Consider the following 19618-nt stretch of genomic DNA (forward strand, 5'->3'; position numbering starts at 1 on the left):
AGACTATATTTAAAAGAAGAGAGACTACCATAACAAGAGGACATCGTCTTAAATTAGATGGGCAAAGGTTTAAAAATTATATCAGGAAGTATTACTTTACTGAGAGGGTAGTGGATGCATGGAATAGCCTTCCAGCTGAAGTGGTAGAGGTTAACACAGTAAAGGAGTTTAAGCATGCATGGGATAGGCATAAGGCTATCCTAACTATATACGATATGGCCAGAGACTAATGAAAGTATTTAGAAAATTGGGCAGACTAGATGGGCCGAATGGTTCTTATCTGCCGTCACATTCTATGTTTCTATGTGCATGGCCTTCTTGTTTTCCAAACCTTAATCTGCCAGGATGTGCCTTGACGGCTTAAAGGGACACTATAGTCACCAGAACAACTACAACTTAATGCAGTTCTGGTGAGTATAATCTTTGCCTTCAGGCATTTTCATGCAAACACTGCCTTTTCAGAGAAAAGGCAGTGTTTACATTGCCCCCTAAGGACACCTCCAAGTGGCCACTCCTCAGATGGCCACTGGAGGTGCTTCCTGGCTCAGTGCTGCACAGTAGAAAGCTCTGCCGTTCAGCATCCCCCATGGGAAAGCATTGGATTGGCAAAAAATCCGCAATTCTGATGTCACCAAGGGGGCTGGCCAGTGCCGGCAGACCCGCACGGTGCTGGAAATAAGGCAATTTTTCATGCTTGTAAGGGAAGGGGTTTTTTGCACTGTAGGGTCAGGAATACATGTTTGTGTTCCTTTTAACATCCGTGTATGCCCCAAAATATATGTAAAGGTTTTTTTTTTTTTTTTTTTTAATAAAATAGCATAACTTATAGTAAACATTAGGTGGTATCCTATCCGAGGTTATTGTTGCTTTTTTATGTTGAGAACTGTTTTCTTGGTTTCCGTGGTGACCGCGTCTTGTTGGCACTTTATAAATAATAATTGTTGTGTCGGTGTGTGTGTACTTGTGTCTAGGTGACCGTCCCCCACCAATCACATGGGCAAGGTGTTTTTAATCACCTTTATTCCCCACGCCGTGCCAGTCTTGCTGCCTCTTGCCCCACCTCCATGGCTGAGATAATCAATCCCCTAGAATAGCATTGAAAGGCTATTGTGCATGTGGGGCAAGACGCCACACGGTGCCAATCAGCATCTCCACATAGAGATGCGTTGAATCAATGCCTCTCTATGGGGAACATTCAGTGCCTCCATGCAGAGCGTGGAGACGCTGAACATAGGCTTTGCACACTGTGCAGCACTGACCCAAGAAACCCTTCTAAAGGCTGTCTGTCACTATTAGTTACCAGGCAACAATGTAAACACTGACTTTTCTTTGAAAAGCGTGAAGGGACAGGATATATACACCAGAACAAGTGCATTAAGCTGTAGTGGTTCTGGTGACTATATAGTGTCCCTTTAAGAATAGTTTTTTTTTATGTTGAAAATCCTGGCTCCTAACCGTTTTAGCTGGCTCCTAGATTTTAAGCAAATTTGTTAAGCCCTGATTTAACATTGTAGGCTAGAGTAGCTATACTGCAAACATAGTGGACTTTGAGAATTTTTCTAATTCTGCTATTTTGACCATGAATTAATTTTCGTGAATGATCCCGGGGAGTGTGTGAATTCCTCAATGAATACTTTGTGTTTACGAGCTGTAGTTTATTACATCATTCCGTTTTTCAGTAACGGTTGGCGGATATTCCAAGCACAGTAAACGTGGTTTGTTCTATCTTTTCTTAGAATTGGATGTATCAGCGCTTACAGAGGAGTTCACTCCCAAATGAGTAAAATGGAAAAACGAAAACTTGCTTGGAATGAGAATAATATTGCTCAATTTAGTTTTCTTCTCCACTGCAAAAACCCTTATGTCATCTAAAAGCATCCACTCTTAAAGAGACACTGCCACTGTTTCTAAGATTTAAGGTTTTTCATTAAACCACCAGAACCGCGGCAAATTGAAAATCTAAATTTGATGGGATTTAGGCCTCTTGACATGTTTGCCAGTTTTTTTTTAAAAAAAAATTCAAATGGTAAAGAAAATATAGATTGAGTATATTTAGCTCAGATTTATGATACGAATGAAGTTGTGTAATCACAGGTCAATTAGCAAATTCTAGCAGATTAATAAATATAATTACAAAGCTACCTGCATGAGAAGGAGGACACCCAGGGAGACATATCGTAATGATCACTCCCTGTTAGCAGTTTCTCTGACTGTACAGCCAGGTTATGAATTAAATACAGCTTACTCGGTGCTGTTGGGGCTGAGACTTTGTTCATACATTTGATAAGGAAGTTTTTTTCTGACATGAGAGGGTGTGGCTAAGGAGGCAGGCCGAACTGCAGCATTCTCCAAAACAATTGTGCTTTTTTATTTTTTTGTGTGCAAAAACTATAAAGAATTGAGCATGCAAAAAATACAGCATGTTAACGAGGCCAATACATCAAATGCATTAAAGTTGTATTGATGCTTGGAGTGTCCATTTAAGTCAATGAATAAAACCCCTCTTTGTCAATACACTTTGCAGAATATTTTATATAAAATGTGCAGTTCCTGGTTTAGTAAATAAACAAATTCTACCTTTGATTTAACCCCTTAAGACCGGAGGGCGTACAATTACGTCCTTTTTTAAGTGGCTCTAAACGCCGCCGGGCGAAATTGTACGCCCTCCGTTTTTTTTTTTTACTTACCCGGCAGCCCCCGCGGCACATCCGCCCTCCAGGAGCCCCCCCCGGTCATGTGAGAGTGAGGTCCTTGCGAGGACCTCACAATCACATGGCCGGTATAGCTGGCTCAGGCATTGCCAGCAGGGGGACTAACTGTAATGACAGTCCCCCTGCTGGCTGAAATCAAATAAAAAAAAAAAATGTAAAAATTAAATAAGTGTTAAAAAAAAAAAAAAATACTTAGATTTATATATATATATATATATATATATATATATATATATATATATATATCCACACACACACAGTCTAGGTGTATTTTACTATTAATATATATATATATATATATATATATATATATATATATATATATATATATATATATCCACACACACACAGTCTAGGTGTATTTTACTATTTATATATATATATATATATATATATATATATATATATATATAATATCAAATTACACGTAGACTGATACTGATTTAATATATATAGAATTATTGTTATATATATATATTTATATATAATATACAAAATAAATATGTAAATACGTAAACAAATAAAATTAAAAAAATAATTAAAAATAAATATATAGATGTTTTATTTCGTTCTAACTGTATTGTGATATTAATATATATTTATATCAAAATACACGTAGAACGAAATAATATATATATATATACATAAATATATACGTATATATCACTATATATATATATATATATATATATATATATATACCTATATATAAATAAAAATAAATTATATATATATATATATATATATATATATATATATATATATATATATATATATATACATTAATTCTACACATATATTAATTCTACACATATATTTATGTAATATTTTTACATAATTAGGTATCCTAATTAATTACAATTAGCGGGACCTGCCTGACAACCCATGCCGAAAGTATAGGGAATTTTATTTGCTAGCACTATATTTAACCCTATAACTTTCCAAGACACCATAAAACCTGTACATGGGGGTTGCTGTTTTACTCGGGAGACTTCGCTGAACACAAATATTAGTGTTTCAAAACAGTAAAATGTATTACAACGATGATATCGCCAGTAAAAGTGACGTTTTTTTCATTTTTCACGCACAAACCGCACTTACACGGACGATATTATTGCTGCAAATATTTGTGTTCAGCAAAGTCTCCCGAGTACAACAGTACCCCTCATGTACAGGTTTTATGGTGTTTTCAAGTTACAGCGTCAAATATAAGGCTTGTGTTTCATTTTTTTCACATTAAAATTCGCCAGATTGCTTACGTTGCCCTTGTGACCCTATGGTAGCCCAAGAATGAAAATTACCCCTATGATGGCATACCATTTGCAATAGTAGACAACCCAAGGTATTGCAAATGGGGTATGTCCAGTCTTTTTTAGTAGCCACTTAGTCACAAACACTGGCCAAAATTGGCGTTTTTTGCATTTTTCAGACACAAACAAATACTAACACTAACTTTGGCCAGTGTTTGTGACAAAATGGCTACTAAAAAAGACTGGACATACCCCATTTGCAATACCTTGGGTTGTCTACTGTTGCAAATGGTATGCCATTATGGGTGTTAATTTAATTCCTGGGCTACTATACAGTCTCAAAGGCAACGTAACCAATCTGGCGAATTTCAATTTCAAATGTAACACGCTATATTTGACCCTTTAACTTCCCTAAACACCATAAAACCTGTACATAGGGGGTACTGTTTTACACGTGAGACTTTGCTGAATACAAATATGTGTATTCTATTGCAGTAAAAGCAAACAGTATTATGACATTGACAGTTAAAATGTCATGTAGAACATTTATTATAATCTCCCATTTTTTTCATATTAAATTATGTTTCATAGCTAAATATTTGATATTAAATGAAAGCCCTGTTTCCTCTGAATAAAATGATATATAATAAGGGGGGGGTGCATTTAATATGAAATAGGTAAATTACGGTTGGACAGACATATAGCGCAAATGCCAGGTTTAGTTTACGTTTTGTTCTGTTCACAACTTGTACATTTGGCTCAGTCCTTAAGGGGTTAACAATAAAAAATAGAGCAAGTTAAGTTTTAGTAATGCGACTGGTCTTGGGCTTTTAGTGGACCAACGAGGGTTAAATGTATTATTTTGAATGTCTAAATTATGGAGATAAATAGCAGATGGAAAAGAGGTGGGGGTCAGTCTCCGATGAGTTATTTCAGTGCAGAATTTTTTTTCCCCCGAAGTAGAATTCAGCATTGTACTTGGGCCAACACCATCTGTTGTCCCGGAGTGTCTGTCTTGCCCCTATTGTGTGTTTGTGTGGGTGTGAGGAGGGTTGAGGACACTATTTTGGGAGGTATCCAGTAAATTAGACAATAATTACACATTAAAGCATACACTTTTTAAAAATAAATTCCCCTTAAGACTGCAGCATATTTAGTATTACAACGCATTGCTACCTTCCTCTTCTTCTGGTTATGTTCCTACCTGTACTCTGTGAGTGGCATTTAATCTTAATGTATGGTGTTTCTTTAAATACGGAGTATTGCGACTTTTGAAAAAGACTTCAATAATTATTTATGCAAGTCTGCCTTTATTATAGTCGCCAAGAGGCGACCTGGCAACGCTTCGACTCAACTTCTTAAGCCAGGACAAAGTAATTCTAGGTATTTTTTTTTGAGCCATTTTGTAAATAGGGAGCTACTCCCTCAACCTTCTGACGGCACTTCTGTCCGTTTCAAGCCTTGGACTGTAGCCGATGTTGGTGGGCAGATCGATCTATTTGGGGTTAAGCCGTTCATTGAGATTTAATCCATTAATGTAATCTGGCACCCAGTGAACATAACAAACGTAATTATTAGCTCTATAATATTTTCCCTCATCACCAGTGGTGCATTCTGGTTTTGTGCTGAGGCATGACAAAACTCTGTAACCTCCCCCCCACCCCTTCCATATTTCTCTTCCTGACACACATGCCCTCATTGATGCATGCACTGACATACACTCACTGACAAATACAGTCATTGTCACACACACTGTTCAACCAACACACACTGAAACATACACACTCGCGGACAGACACGCATGCACACTCATTAGTTATAATTTTTTCTTTTCTTTAAAAGTTCAATCCACCCAGCCTCCCTACCTTTGGGAGTGCTAGAGCAGATTCTTCCCTGGGGTCCAGTGGGACTTGCTGCAGCTCGGCTGCCAGAGCATGCAGGCACAGGCGAGCAGTCAGGTTCACATTGGAGATGGCGAGGGGGCTCTGATCTACCTGCTCGGTTCCTTTGCGCGCCTCTTAATGATGCCAGGGAGACGTCATATCCAGGCTCCGGCATCACTGCAGGTGCGCTCCTTCGTCGCCCGCCTCCTTTATTAGCAGATGCCAGCCTTGTGGGGGGCCCCCAAGGTGACCAGAGTCCCCCAGGACAGGAGACTGACAAGGCATCTGCCAGGGCATTTGGGGCTCCTGAAAGTGCCGCCCAAGGTGAATGTCTTGTCAGCCTCGCGCTAAATACAGTGCTGCCCATCACATATATTCATTTTATTTTATTTACATGGTGCAAATATTAGCTGCAATAATTCCAGGCTGTGTTTTGTTTAGAATATTATCAATGTGATGATGCATTTTTATTCTGTGCTGTATTTTGTTTGTTTTCTAAATTGTGCTGCCCAAGAGCTTTTAAAATGTAATTTATTAGATGTACTGTCTTGGATTGCAGCGTTTGAAAATAAAGTGCTTTGGCTAGGCATTTACTGATTTTCTGCAGGAAAAAAAAAAAGTGTTTACTTAGGAGTTTAACTAAACCACAAACTAACCAGATTGTAAAAGATTCTAGTTTTCTGTTCACCACAATCCTGTTTAGTTAATAAGCCCCATTGTATGCCTCGAACATTGGACGTTCTTTTAGTTTAAGGACTTATTACTGTATTTAGAAATCAGTCTGTGTAAATAAGATGCATTGTTCTTGGTCTAAATTACATTTTAATTGTATAAATTCCTATTAGTAAGTCACCTAATATTATTCAGAACAGCCCTGGGTACACCCCACTCACACCCTTAAAGTTAGCGTCCCTCTTTGTTCATGTTGGAAGCAGTGCTGTAGGCACTGTAACCGCTTCATCTCATTGAAGTGGTTATAGTGTCTCAAGTCTTCTGGTGTCCTTCCATTAAGTGTTAAACTAGTTTTTAATGTTTTAAAAGTCCCCAGCATCTCATCCCCTCTAATCTGCTTGGGCTAATGAGAAAGCATTATCCTAAGCAGCAGTGGGCAACTGGGTTTGGCTAGCGTGTCAACTGACCGCTATCAGCCTTTCACCGTGCCCCCTTCTGGGTTAAATTGGTATGGTTAGAAGAAAGTGTGTTGTATAAATAAAACCAGCAGGTTGTCAAAAGGTGGAGATTTAGTGAAGCTCCATGGCCTTTGTCAACTTTGCATTGGTTGTGTATGTGTATATTCACCTCCCTCCAGCGCCATGTCACCTTTCCTCTGTTTTGATTCTTGCGCAAGTGCGAGAGTCAACGCACAAATCCGTGTAAGCTGCTGGTGAACTGGGCACGCCCAGGTAAGGGCTAAAGATGGCATATCCGGGTGCTCCGATCTTGGAAACGTTAAAATGGTGGCACTGAGAAAGGAGACTTAGAGGGACTGATATTCATGGACTCCAGGCACCATAACAACTTCAACTTGTTGAAGTAGTTATGGTTCCTAGAATATTCCTTTAACGATTGAATGATATGGGTCTTATGGAACATATACCTTCAATATGTTGCATCATGCAATGGAGTAGAACTATTAATCTGTCCAACATCATGGCTTTATTGCATTGGGCTCGTCTATCCCAAGAGGAGAGGGGGCTACAATGTTGTTTTTTTTTTTTTTTAATACACCTCTTGTGCAGTATATAATTAAGCTGACATTTCTTTATTTAGTAATCCTTTAGTTGATGGCTATTTTTTTATGATTCCAATACATTTTGTAAAACGTAATTTTTAGAAGCGCATTTAGGAACCCGTCCTTATCTCTTTATGCCATAATTTTGTTGCTGCATTCACAAAGATTTAGCCTCTTGCTTATATCTGCTTCTATCAGTCTTCAGGTACCAAGGGACTTCAAGGTGTCCTAGCTGTACACATGTTGATTTTCTTCAGGCTATACAGATTGTTGGCACACACACGGAAAAAGAATGCCAGTCCCTTGCAGCTTGCTTGTCTCACCAATTTATTTTCCCAGTTGATACTGTTTGACGTTTGAAAATCATCACTGTGTGTAAGATTATTATGTTCGTCTGTTTTATGTTCTGCTTTCTCACTCTCCTTGCCAGAGAAGGAGAATACAAAAGAACTTTTAATGTGGATAATTGATTTGGGATTTTTGGAGTCGTAACAAACTTTGATGGATAAAGAATGTGATGTAAAAGAACTTCAGTATCTTACATTTTGTATGGGCTGCCATTAACCTTGTTAGCCTAGATCTCATTTCCCCATCAAAGCTTAAAAGAAATTAAAAGAAAACAGTCGGCCCAGCTGTATACACTGGGCTGTAGGTTGGCCATAAAGCTTTGGGAAAAGCATGGTACACCCGTGTCTTACCTGCCTTGGAAAATCAATATATACTGGGGCCACTGGTTTTGTACAGCCTTGAATCATATGCTTTTTAAAGGACATTTCAGGGTGACTTGTACATATGTCACAGGATGGGAAACAATGCGATAATTACAGTTTAATATTTTTAGCTGTTCCACCTTGGACCCAGTAGAACTAGAAGTTATAATATTATGGTCCCTTTATAAAGAAGGAGCAGTATAAGTACGTGTCTAGTCTAGTCCATTGCCATCACTAAACATGTTTACCTATTTCTAAATGCCACCTTTGCCTTCTTTCACTTTTCAATTCTGCTTTTCCTATTATGCCTTTGCAGCGGGCGCCGGGTAACCCAACCGGTTACCTCCGCTAATTATTTTCTTCAGCCACTCTGGAACCACTTACCGTGTAAAGACATCCATTCCCCCCCAGTAACTGGACGAGACACCGCTCTGGGAGTACAACACAATTTTATTATGCCACACATGGATTTTATGCATAACCCCTTGCAAGGGGTCTTCCACACAGACACACAGGGGTTTCTATCCCAGGATCCTCTGCACCTGGGAGCCCGGGCGCGGGAAAAGGGACGTAGTCTCACTGTCTCCCAGGTACATACAAGGGGTCTCCCACACCAAATGCCAGGGGTCTTCATCCCAGGATCCTCTGTGCAGAAAACCCACTGAACTAGCCAGTGCCCCAAAAGTGTCCCCACCAACTTTATGAACCCCCACACCGTACATTTCCCCGACTGGTCTCCGTTCGCGTGGCTCTTGTGCGAAAGGCAAGGGAAGCGCCTCCTTTCGGGATACAAATGCTCCCCCTGGTTGGCATTCATCTATACGAAATGGTGGCCACCCAGGGGAGCACTCATTAATGACTTCCCTTGCGGTTTCGGTTTATGTTACGTTTCTGAACATTCTAATTAATTGGATGTAAACATTCTAATGGGGCACCGGGGTGGTCCATGTTCGGGAGACGAATGGGTTCTGTTCATATGGATGCTCTCGAATGGGGAGAACAAGGCACAGCACATGAAATACAGGGGAAAACACACAATACAAGGGGAAACCTATGAATAAGCTGTGGTTCTGCTACACCCCTCTTGTCGTCCTTCTACCCACGTTTCTAATAATCTTCCTTCCACCAAAAGAAAACTACTCTATGCATGGCTTAAACGTTAGAGTTGTCACACTTGTATCAACTTTGCCCCTACACCGAACCATTAATGCCCGTTCTGCGTTTTCCAGACGGCCACGCATGATTGAACAAATATTATTCTGCATAGTTCACCAAGACTCACAATTACAGCCCAGTCCAGACTAAGGCTACCTGGTACTAGTCCCACTTAGTAGTGTTATCTCTAGGGATGAAATGAGCGCCCCTGGTGACAGTAATTCGTATCAGTCCTGTAGCTCTCCCCTTCTAGTGAAATGTAAGCTGGCTTCTAAATATTTCAGTGCTTTGTAACTGTCTTATGTTTACTCTGTAATCATTACATTACCGGAGGTATAGATTGAAGTGTTAACCTATTTACGTTTCTGTCAAGGTTAAAATGGATATTTTCTCACCAGTGATCTTTGTAAATGTGTCTAAAAAGACAATACAGGGTTATTAACTAAAGTAAGAATTCAAAGTGAATTTGAAATATAAGATCAAAATAGCTGATCTGGAAAAATTCTGTCATCTACACTTTCTCATCGGCTACTTTTGGCCTTAAGTTTGAATTTTCATTTAGTGAATAACTCTTTTGGTAAACATAGGTGGAAGTCCCAGAAATATTAAATGCATATATCAAACATTGGCTGATATAAGATTGTTTTTGTTCATTATTAGTGGGCATTTAACACATTAAAGGACCGCTATAGTGCCAGGAAAACAAACTCGTTTTCCTGGCACTATAGTGTTAATAGGTCCCACTCCGGCACGGGCTGAAGGGTGAGGAAGGGGTTAAATGCTTACCTTTCTCCAGCGCCGAACTCCCTCGGCGCTGGGGACTCTCTTCCGACGTCACCGGCTGAAAGAGCTGCGCGCACATTCAGTCAGTCCACAGGAAAGCAGCCGTGAAAAATCACCGTGAAAAGCGCCTCTAGCGGCTGTCAGTGAGACAGTCACTAGAGGCTGGATTAACCCATATGTAAACATAGCAGTTTCTCTGAAACTATGTTTACAGCAGGCAGGGTTAACCCTAGATGGACCTGAAGATGGACCTGAAGTGGTCTGGGTGCCTATAGTGGTCCTTTAAGTCCATTTCCTCTGTTGGTGAATTCAGTGTTCTTTTCACTTTTACGCCTTTGTGTTTATTAAAAATATGTAATTTTAAAACCTTGGCCATCTCCATTCCCACATCAGTTAGAACTTTAGGACTATTACAGTCTTGATGTAGCTTTCGTAAGATTCTAATTATATCAAGAACTGCATCAGGTGTTTACCAAGTGATATTCATTGAATCCAGAAGCTTTTTTGACATCCTCAAATTCCATCACTCGAAAACAAATCGCATCTGTATCTCTACGTGTGATACTGCCTTTTGGAAACTCGTGATCTCTAGTAAAGTGTTCACTAAGTTGCGAGTAACTACAGACTGTCCAGAAAGAGGGGGGGAAAAAATCAAAGCTCCATGAACAATATAGTCTTTTCTTTCCTGTTTTTTTTTTTTTTCTCTCTCCTCTTCTTCTAATGAAGATTAAAAAAAAAAAACTAAATTTGGAACCAGCTGTGAAAACTATGGAGTACAAGCATTCTTTGTTTCTGCAATTTTCATAAAATGTCCTCTATTAACAGCTGTTCTTGTGGTCGTGTCATTTCATAAATGTAGCTGTCCACCACCCCCCTTTCTAGTATCCTTTATGTTCTGAAAACATCACTATTTCCTCCAGGACCATAGTTAGGTTTTGTACTTCCCAATGGATATCATACATGTACACAATACACGGGAGTATCATGACCAAGAGTTCTTCTATAAAAAGAAAGTAAATTAGAAACAATTCAACCAACTGATTTGTATAATCTGTGCTTTACTTTTAGATATGCCCATTAAACCCCCTCCTCCCCCACCAATCCCTTATTTTTGTTATAGATCAGGGATATTGAACCCAATGTAATGCTTGCAGTACACCTGTCCTGCACACACACATTCTTGTCCTGAGCAAATTCTGTTGTGCCGTGTTTGGACTGTATAAACTATTTTTCCCTTTGTCTTGATGTCTTTCTGTGGTTTGTTTTGTCGATGGTGCAGTGCTTTGTTTAATATCTTGTTGTTCTCTTATTTATTTTTCGGCATTGTCTGCTGCCTGTACCTTTTGGCCTGTTATTGTGTACTCTGACTTCTGGTTCCCTAACAATGGCCTGCTTTTAGCTTTCTAAACTCTGAATCTGCACCTGGTATTTTCCTTAACCCTAGCCTCCAGTAAGGTTCTTTAATAAATCATTCTGTGCTTCAGTTAGCCATGAAGCAGTGGTTCCCAAACCAGTCCTCATGCCCTACCCTACCAGTCCAGGAGTTAGGGATTGCCCAGTTGTCTAGGTTTTAGTTTTTTTCTAAAAACATCTTGGACACAATTGGGAAATCCTTAAATCCTGGACTGGTAGGGGTGGCATGAAGACTGGTTTGTTAACCACTCAGGGCAGGATTAACATAGTGGCTGATGGAGCTCCAGGCCCATGCCCATGGAGTAGGCCCATTGACCCAGCACTTAGGGTTGCCACCTGGCCGGTATTTTACCAGCACAGCCAGTATATGAGGCTACCTGGCAGTGCCGGTATTGCAGTAATACTGGCAATACAGATGCAGGTATTATTCTCCGTATAAATGGACATTACTCTGCTATATCAGCACCGGCCAGTAGGGCTCGCTGTGTGTGTGTGGAGAGGCAGGGATAGGAAGTTACAGCACATCCCTGCCTCTCTCTCTAATCACTGATCCGAGGGGTAGCAGCTACACAGCACAGAGTCCAGACAGCAGCTCCCTGCCTGCAGAGACAGACCACAGTTTAGGTAAGTTTAGGTAAGTGAGGGATGGGGGAAAGGCTGCAGGTAAGCTGCATTGACGTCCTGCTTCACTGGACACTGCTGTTAGGGGGTATGGATTTACTTGAAAGATACAAGCGAGAGATTAGCATGGGGTATGTGTTTTCTTATAGCTGCATCCTATGAGTTTCCCTCCAGCCCCATCTCCATCAGATACATGACGCTTGGGAGGTATAAGGTAAGGGCTAGTGGTGCGGGGGGGGGGGGGGAGGGCAGGCGGGCAGGCACGCACGCGAGGGAGCACTCTCCCCTGAGTGCTTCCTCTTCATCTCCCTCGCGCACCGCACTGATATCGGAGCCGGAAGATGACGGATTCGTTTTTCGCACCGGGGCCCCATGGGTTGTGTGTACGCCAGTGCGTAAAGTCATGATTTTATTAAAGACAATCCAAATGTACCCTAGATAAACTGCACCCTATAGATATGCAGGCATATAATATAACCGCAGTCTTACCACTGAAGACTGGTCATTCGAGAAGTAAGGAGAGGTAACTTACCTTTCATATACCAGAGCTGCCCAAGGGCGGGATAATACTCTCCTCTGTGTCTTTAATATAATCATAACTTTACATCATGATAATAGTAAAATCTGGGAATTTTATTAACCCCTTAAGGACACATGACATGTGTGACATGTCATGATTCCCTTTTATTTCAGAAGTTTGGTCCTTAAGGGGTTAAAGACACAGAGGCTCCTATTATGCTAGTTTAAAGCTGTGAAATCACAGCTTCTGCAAAATGCTGGATTGGTTTAAAGTAGAAATTACGGAAAGTAGACCAGAGGACCAATAAGCCACTTTTAAAATATCCTCCAAACGACAGCCAGCAAAGGAGGCCTTAGAAGCCATAGCACTGCGAATCGAATGAGGATAAAAAAAAAAAAGGAAATATCAACACCTGCCAAGCCATTTGACCCAACAAGCGAAGGCAGGAGAGTATACTGGAGCATGCGGTTTACGAAACAAAATGAAAAGTTGAGGATCTGATCCCGTCCGAAGGGGGGCGGTACGTGCTTCGTAAACTCGGAGGCACGCCACCGGACAGAGTTGTGGTTTCAAGGGAAAAGCCGGGTAGGAGACTGACCGCAAAGACAATTTTGTCCTCCGTGAAATGTCAAAAACAACCCCTTCTTGGGAAAAGAGCGAGCATCAACATAGTGCCTTAACATCTGATACTCTCTTGCATGAAATTAAAAAAAACGCATGACTAGTTTAGCCGAGATTTGTTTCAGGGATAAAGACTCATTATCTGGCCAATAAACAAACATATAAAATAGCACTAAAGAAGGACCAGCAATCAAAGTATTAGTCACTAAGGTAATATTATGACAAATCACAATGAAATAAAGATCCAACAGTAAAACCGTGAGATAGGTGTACTTAATTGAGGGAGCAGCAAAGAAAGAGGAAGTGGTCACCTCTGTTTCACCTACTATAGGATAAGGATGTTGCTGATTGGATGTTCATGTTGCTAGGCGGATAGTGTAATTGTGATGTTTATACCTTTTTTTTTCTTCTTTTTTTTTTTCTTCTCTATTGATTTGCATTTGTTATTTCTTTGCTGCTGAGGGAATTAAAGAAAGAGTGTAGCATAACAGGAGCCTTTATGTCTTTAATAAAATCAATACTTTTAGTAGTAATAGCAAGCAAGTTCTAAAATTAAGTATTTTCACTGCTGATCGTATTATTTGATGGATGCAAATGAAGGATTTTTTTTGGGGGGGGGGAGGGGTGGGAGGGACTTAGAGGCACACTATTGGCAACCCCAGACCACTTTATCCCATTGATGTCCTAGGTGCACTGCCCCTGTCCCCCTTAGTCCTGCAAGTTAAAACATTTTTTACATTGCAGTACAAAGACTGCCTCTAGTGACTGTCTCCCTGCGACATTTCTATAAATTTGTGTGTATGTCTACATTAATTTTTTCTTGTATTACATGTTCCCTCAGCCAGTCTGACATATCTCATCTTCCTTGCAGTATGTGAGGCTTGAAGTTAAAGAGCTACTTCAACTACCATGATCACTTCAGTGATTTGCAGTGGTGATGGTGGTATAAGTATGTGCAGTGTTTCAGCTTGAGATATTTGCACTGATGTGCTAGGGGCTAGTTGCACCCTGATATGTCAATTCTGTGCATAAAATACACCTCTCGTCAGCGCGCACAGCACGCTTCCGACAGACATGATCACTTTCCCCTTCCATTTCCACACCACCCTCCGTTTATTACAAAAAAAAACAAAAAAAAAATCTCCCTCCTTTCCACTGTTTTCCTCCCTACCTTTCCCTCTCCTCGCAGGCCCAGAATACGCGCATGTGCTCTGAGCCGGCAAAATGGTCCAAGCTTGCAATTGGACCACGTGCATCTTATGTGATGTCGGAGGGAGTGCAGAAGATTAGCACCAGGATTGCAGGTAAGTAAAATCTTTATTTTGCAAGGGGACAGCAATGAAAGGGGAAATATTTTTCTTATTGCCCAATAGGGTATTTTACACAGGAAAGTCCCTCACAACCCCCAAAAGGACTAAGTAACAATTTAAGGTGTTTTTTGTGTGAATTCGTGTCTCTCCCTGCCAGCTGCTATATAAATTCCACTGTCAGATTTCTGATTGAAACTTAATGGCTCCATTCAGAGAAGGTAAAAGCAAGTATCTTGCTAAGTACACTGTACAGAATAAACAAACTTTAGTGCCATAGAATACGAAACGCTTTTAACGCTTCGGGTACTTTTAACTAAAAGAGACAAGGGGATCTTCCAATCTTCCCTAAAATGTGTAATTATGAGAGACTTAAGTACATAGCTATGTAACATTTAAAAGAACAGACCAAACGCCTAAAGCACTGTAGCTTGCTCAAGTGCTTTGTGTGAAGCGTGTGTCCTCTGTTTTTGATTTCCCAGAGAAAGTATTTTATAAACTACCTGGTTACATCCCCTTTGCTGTCAATCACTCAGTCCTGTTACTTCCTGGTTTGGTTAGCTCAGTGGAGCTAAACTCAAAAAGCAATTGTCTGGATCGTCTGCCTTGCAAAGACTTCTCAATGAGCTGTTATACAGCCTGATATACTGCTATTGCAAACTGAGATTTCAAAATAAATTACACGTACATTTTCTTTGGGAGTGTATCTACCCATCTGCCCCTTTAATTTGTCATCAGATGAATTTGCTAATTGTTCTGTTTAAATTAGGATGTGTGTTAATTTCTGTTAAACAGGAGTTGATTTTGTTTGTCATCTGATTTTATAACCTATTTTTGAAAGGAATGTGATTAGGATTTATATATATATTTTTATTTATTTATTTTTTTTAAATTCTTTATTTTTCTTGTGCATTGGATTACTTAACAGAGTAGCCTTTGGCGCCACAACAGCGGTTACAGGCGTTTCGATGATGTACATTGTAATGGCAGAAATATACAGCACATTTTTTTTTGAATGAAACAGGCTAGGAACATTTTTACATTGTAAACGTATTAAGCATAAACATTTGAGTGATCGATGTAATTGTAAATTATATACACGTGTAGTTCAGTAGCTTAAGATTAGTGTTCATGTTGAGTGTCATCGTTTCAATTTCTCGATATTGGTTTGGGTACGTTTATCTACGCTTAAGAGAGGGACATGCATTTTATACAATGACGTCTGGTCTAAATCATCACAACATACACTCTGCCTTGTATATTCTAACGACAGGCCTAATCTACAGCATCACAAGTTAGGTATATCTTTAAGGCTCATCATAAGTGTGAATCTGCGCTGGAGCCGAACATTTCTAATGCAGGTTATGCGTGAGTGAAGGTTAGTTAACGTTCTTTTTTAGGGTGCCCTTAATGCTAGCAATTTTTAGGTGGTTAAACAGAAAAAAACAGAAAATGATTAATAAAACTTATTAAACATGCTAAGGCCAGGCAATGATCCACAGGTATAACATCACCCAGACTGCTCAAAAGTTCAGTGATCTGCACACTGCACATTTCAGTATCCGATGCTTCGTGGGTGGTAGTGGACACATAGTCGGCCATTGCCTGTTCGCGTGACTCGGTGTTAGTGTCCTTCTAGGCTGAGGTTCTAGCGATGTCTCTCCCGGTGCATCTCTTGGGCTTGCCGCAAATGGTGTAGTCAGTAGGTTCGGGTCTGGTCTGAGCCCTCCTGAGTGGGTGAAGAGGTATGGGAGATTGTATATAAAAGTCTCGTGGTGTAGGCAAGCGGTGCCTGGTGGTGTGCGGGCGGTGAGAGTCATCGATTTTGCTGTGGTATCGGCTTGGGTAAGTGGTTTAGCAGGGTTACTGGACAGAGTGAGTGGAGCTTCCGTGGGCCCCCTATGCTGATGCTACCCTCCAGCCCCAGCCCGCTCGCCATGTAGTCGGATGGCAGGATTGTTTGGGTAGGGATATTGCTTAGCACTGTGGTCCCGCATGTAAACCGGCGAGGTTGCGTCGGCCATTGTGGATCCTGGCGCCGCCATTTTAGTGCCCTGGCTCATAGCGCATAGCTATGTAGGGCAGTGTTTCCCTCCGATGGGGACCGGGATAACCCCCCCGGTCCATGGGGGGGGAAGCGGGGCCTGCAAGGCATATCCCAGGGCTGTCGCAGGGTGGCCAGGTTCACAAGCAGGACGGCGGCCGTCCGTCCCGCTCTCCACCCCAATGGGCCGCAGGCCCTAAAGTCCCATTTCGCTCCCTGGGGCTCTGGAACTCCCGATCTCAGGGACTGCGGTGGCTCCTGCTCCTGCCAGGGTGTTCAAGACGGTCTCTGGTCACTCAAAGTGTGTTAATGTTGAGGTTTTGTGCCATTTGGGACCAAAGTCATCCGGAGCCTCTCTGGCCTGCGACTGGTCAGCATGGCGGTCAGGCCCCGCACCCCATATATATTTTTTTTAATGTCCTCCTCTTTAATCTTTTAAAGGAATACTGTCTTGTCTGAAAATTACTCCTTTGAATAAAACATTGAAAATACCTAGGCCTAGTGGTATAATTTTTTATTTTTATGTGCTGCTCTGTTTACTTGTACATATATGTTAAAAATGTAGGTTGTGATTTCAATATTGGTGGACAAAAATTTCAAATGCTTTAATGATTTTGGGTACACTGTTTAAAAATATTTTTTTCAAAATATTACTGTTTTAAAAATGTATCTTATATAAATATCAAATATATTTTTTCAAAATATGAAATTTTAAAACTTTATCCAAAGATAATAAATCAAGGCTCATAGTTCACTTTACAAATTGCATTGGAGGAAGAGAAATCGAAACATGGAGAAATGTATTGGTGATCTGTTCTAAAATGTGTTTAACGTGCTAAAAGAGGAGTAATTGCCATTATAAAACTTACCAGGAAAGGTTAAAGGATCTTAACATGTATAGCTTGGAGGAAAGACGAGACAGGGGGGATATGATAGAAACATTTAAATACATGAAGAGAATCAATACAGTAAAGGAGGAGACTATATTTAAAAGAAAAACTACCACAACAAGAGGACATCGTCTTAAATTAGAGGGACAAAGGTTTACAAATAATGTCAGGAAGTATTACTTTACGGAGAGGGTAGTGGATGCATGGAATAGCCTTCCAGCTGAAGTGGTAGAGGTTAACACAGTGAGGAAGTTTAAGCATGCGTGGGATAGGCATAAGGCTATCCTAACTATAAGACAAGGCCAGGGACTAATGAGAGTATTTAGAACATTGGGCAGACTAGATGGGCCGAATGGTTCCTATCTGCCGTCACATTCTATGTTTATACCAGCCAGCAGACACATTTTATTGTCTGACTTCTCCCCATTTACATTTTTGCTCCCTTTTTTTTTTTTTTTTTTAAATATATAACCGATCACTTTGTGAAAAGATAGAGCTCTGCATAGAACTACAATACTAACTGCTGAACTAACCCCTCAGAGATGCGCTGAGTCAATGCATTTCTATGAGGAGGAGATGCTGGTTGGAGCAGTGCAGAGTATTGCCGCGCATGCGGACTAGCCATTAGGATACCGACCACTAGGAATCGGCTATTATCGGTTTGGTCGATATAATCTGCTGATATGTGACACCCGGGGCGAACTGCCCTTCTGATACACCACTGATAGAATATTGGTACCAGTTATTGGCGATCGGCCAGAAAAGCCACCGATTATCGGTATTGACCCTTAAAAAGTAATATCGAACGATCCCTACCGAGCACACTATCTGTGCTGTTCCTGTCTCTAAATTGTGGTAGAGTCTGACATCACTGTACTTGTTTCAATTGTTGTTGTTTTTTTTTTAATATTTTTATTTTATTATATTCCTTTTATTCAGAGTAAATCTATTTCATGTAGGTTTGTGAGAATTACATTTTTTTTCTTCCATTTTCATTATTTTCGCATAATTTTAATTAAATAGTACATTGGCATATTACAACTATACAGACAGTAACATTCCTCCTGTCATTGCATATCTCGACTGGATATGTGTCTGGTTGGTTTTAATTGTATCATATGAGCATTGGCAAAGAAATGTAGGTCAGTCTGACACAGCCAGTTGAAGTTGTAAGCAGAGATATGCTGAAGTTCCTATGCATGATCGCGATTCATCAGGAATATCATTTGTTCTTGCTCATTCTGATGGCTATTGTTGTGTGGAATGTGGCGATTTACATGCTCCCTCTGGGTGTAATTGTGCCCCATATTTGATTGTCTCCACTTCCTGTTTCATACAGCAGTCAAACAGGAGTAACACTACCAAGATATGAGGGAGAGCTTGTTTCTTGTTATAAAAATGTTCCTTTAAGTATCTTTTGTGGAGTAAAATTAAAGATCGAAATTAACCCACCACCAAGACCACTTAAAGAAGTAATCAAAGCACCATAACCACTTCTGCATTTTGTTGTGGTTTTGGTGCATCTAGAACTTAAGCGCTATTTTCACTGCTAATTATTATTTTATTAATTTTTTTCATGAAACTCTTTTAGTTTCTTAGTTTCTTCTGGCGCCTGAAACCCAGATCAGTCGCTTCAGTGATGTGCACATCCACATTGCCATTCTCAATCTAACTTAGTCTATAAATGCCATCCCAGGTTGAACTCCCCCATTGCTTACAGCCTACCATTGCCTGCCATGTTCGGATGCCTTTGTGTCACTACTGCTCCTTACAGTGCTTATAGTGCTATAGGTCTGTTGGCTCTGTACCCTGCTTTTGAAACCGTTGAATTGGTCTGACAAAACCAGGGTCTTCCTGCCACCTGTAGCATGCCATCTGCACAGTTGGACGGACAATGCACAAATTATACTTCTGTATTAATATCGTGAGTTCATTCAATGATGGACAGTAATAATAGATGGATATTACTAGACCCAGC

At 40.4% G+C, this 19618-nt stretch overlaps 1 protein-coding gene across 1 annotated transcript in view; it reads left to right on the plus strand.

Annotated features, from left to right (window-relative positions):
• TIAM1 (TIAM Rac1 associated GEF 1) overlaps positions 1–19618 on the plus strand; it is a 277233-nt gene that overhangs the window by 41087 nt on the left and 216528 nt on the right. The window lies entirely within an intron of this gene.

Source organism: Pelobates fuscus, chromosome 1, assembly GCF_036172605.1.
Source record: "Pelobates fuscus isolate aPelFus1 chromosome 1, aPelFus1.pri, whole genome shotgun sequence".
Classification (NCBI taxonomy): domain Eukaryota; kingdom Metazoa; phylum Chordata; class Amphibia; order Anura; family Pelobatidae; genus Pelobates; species Pelobates fuscus.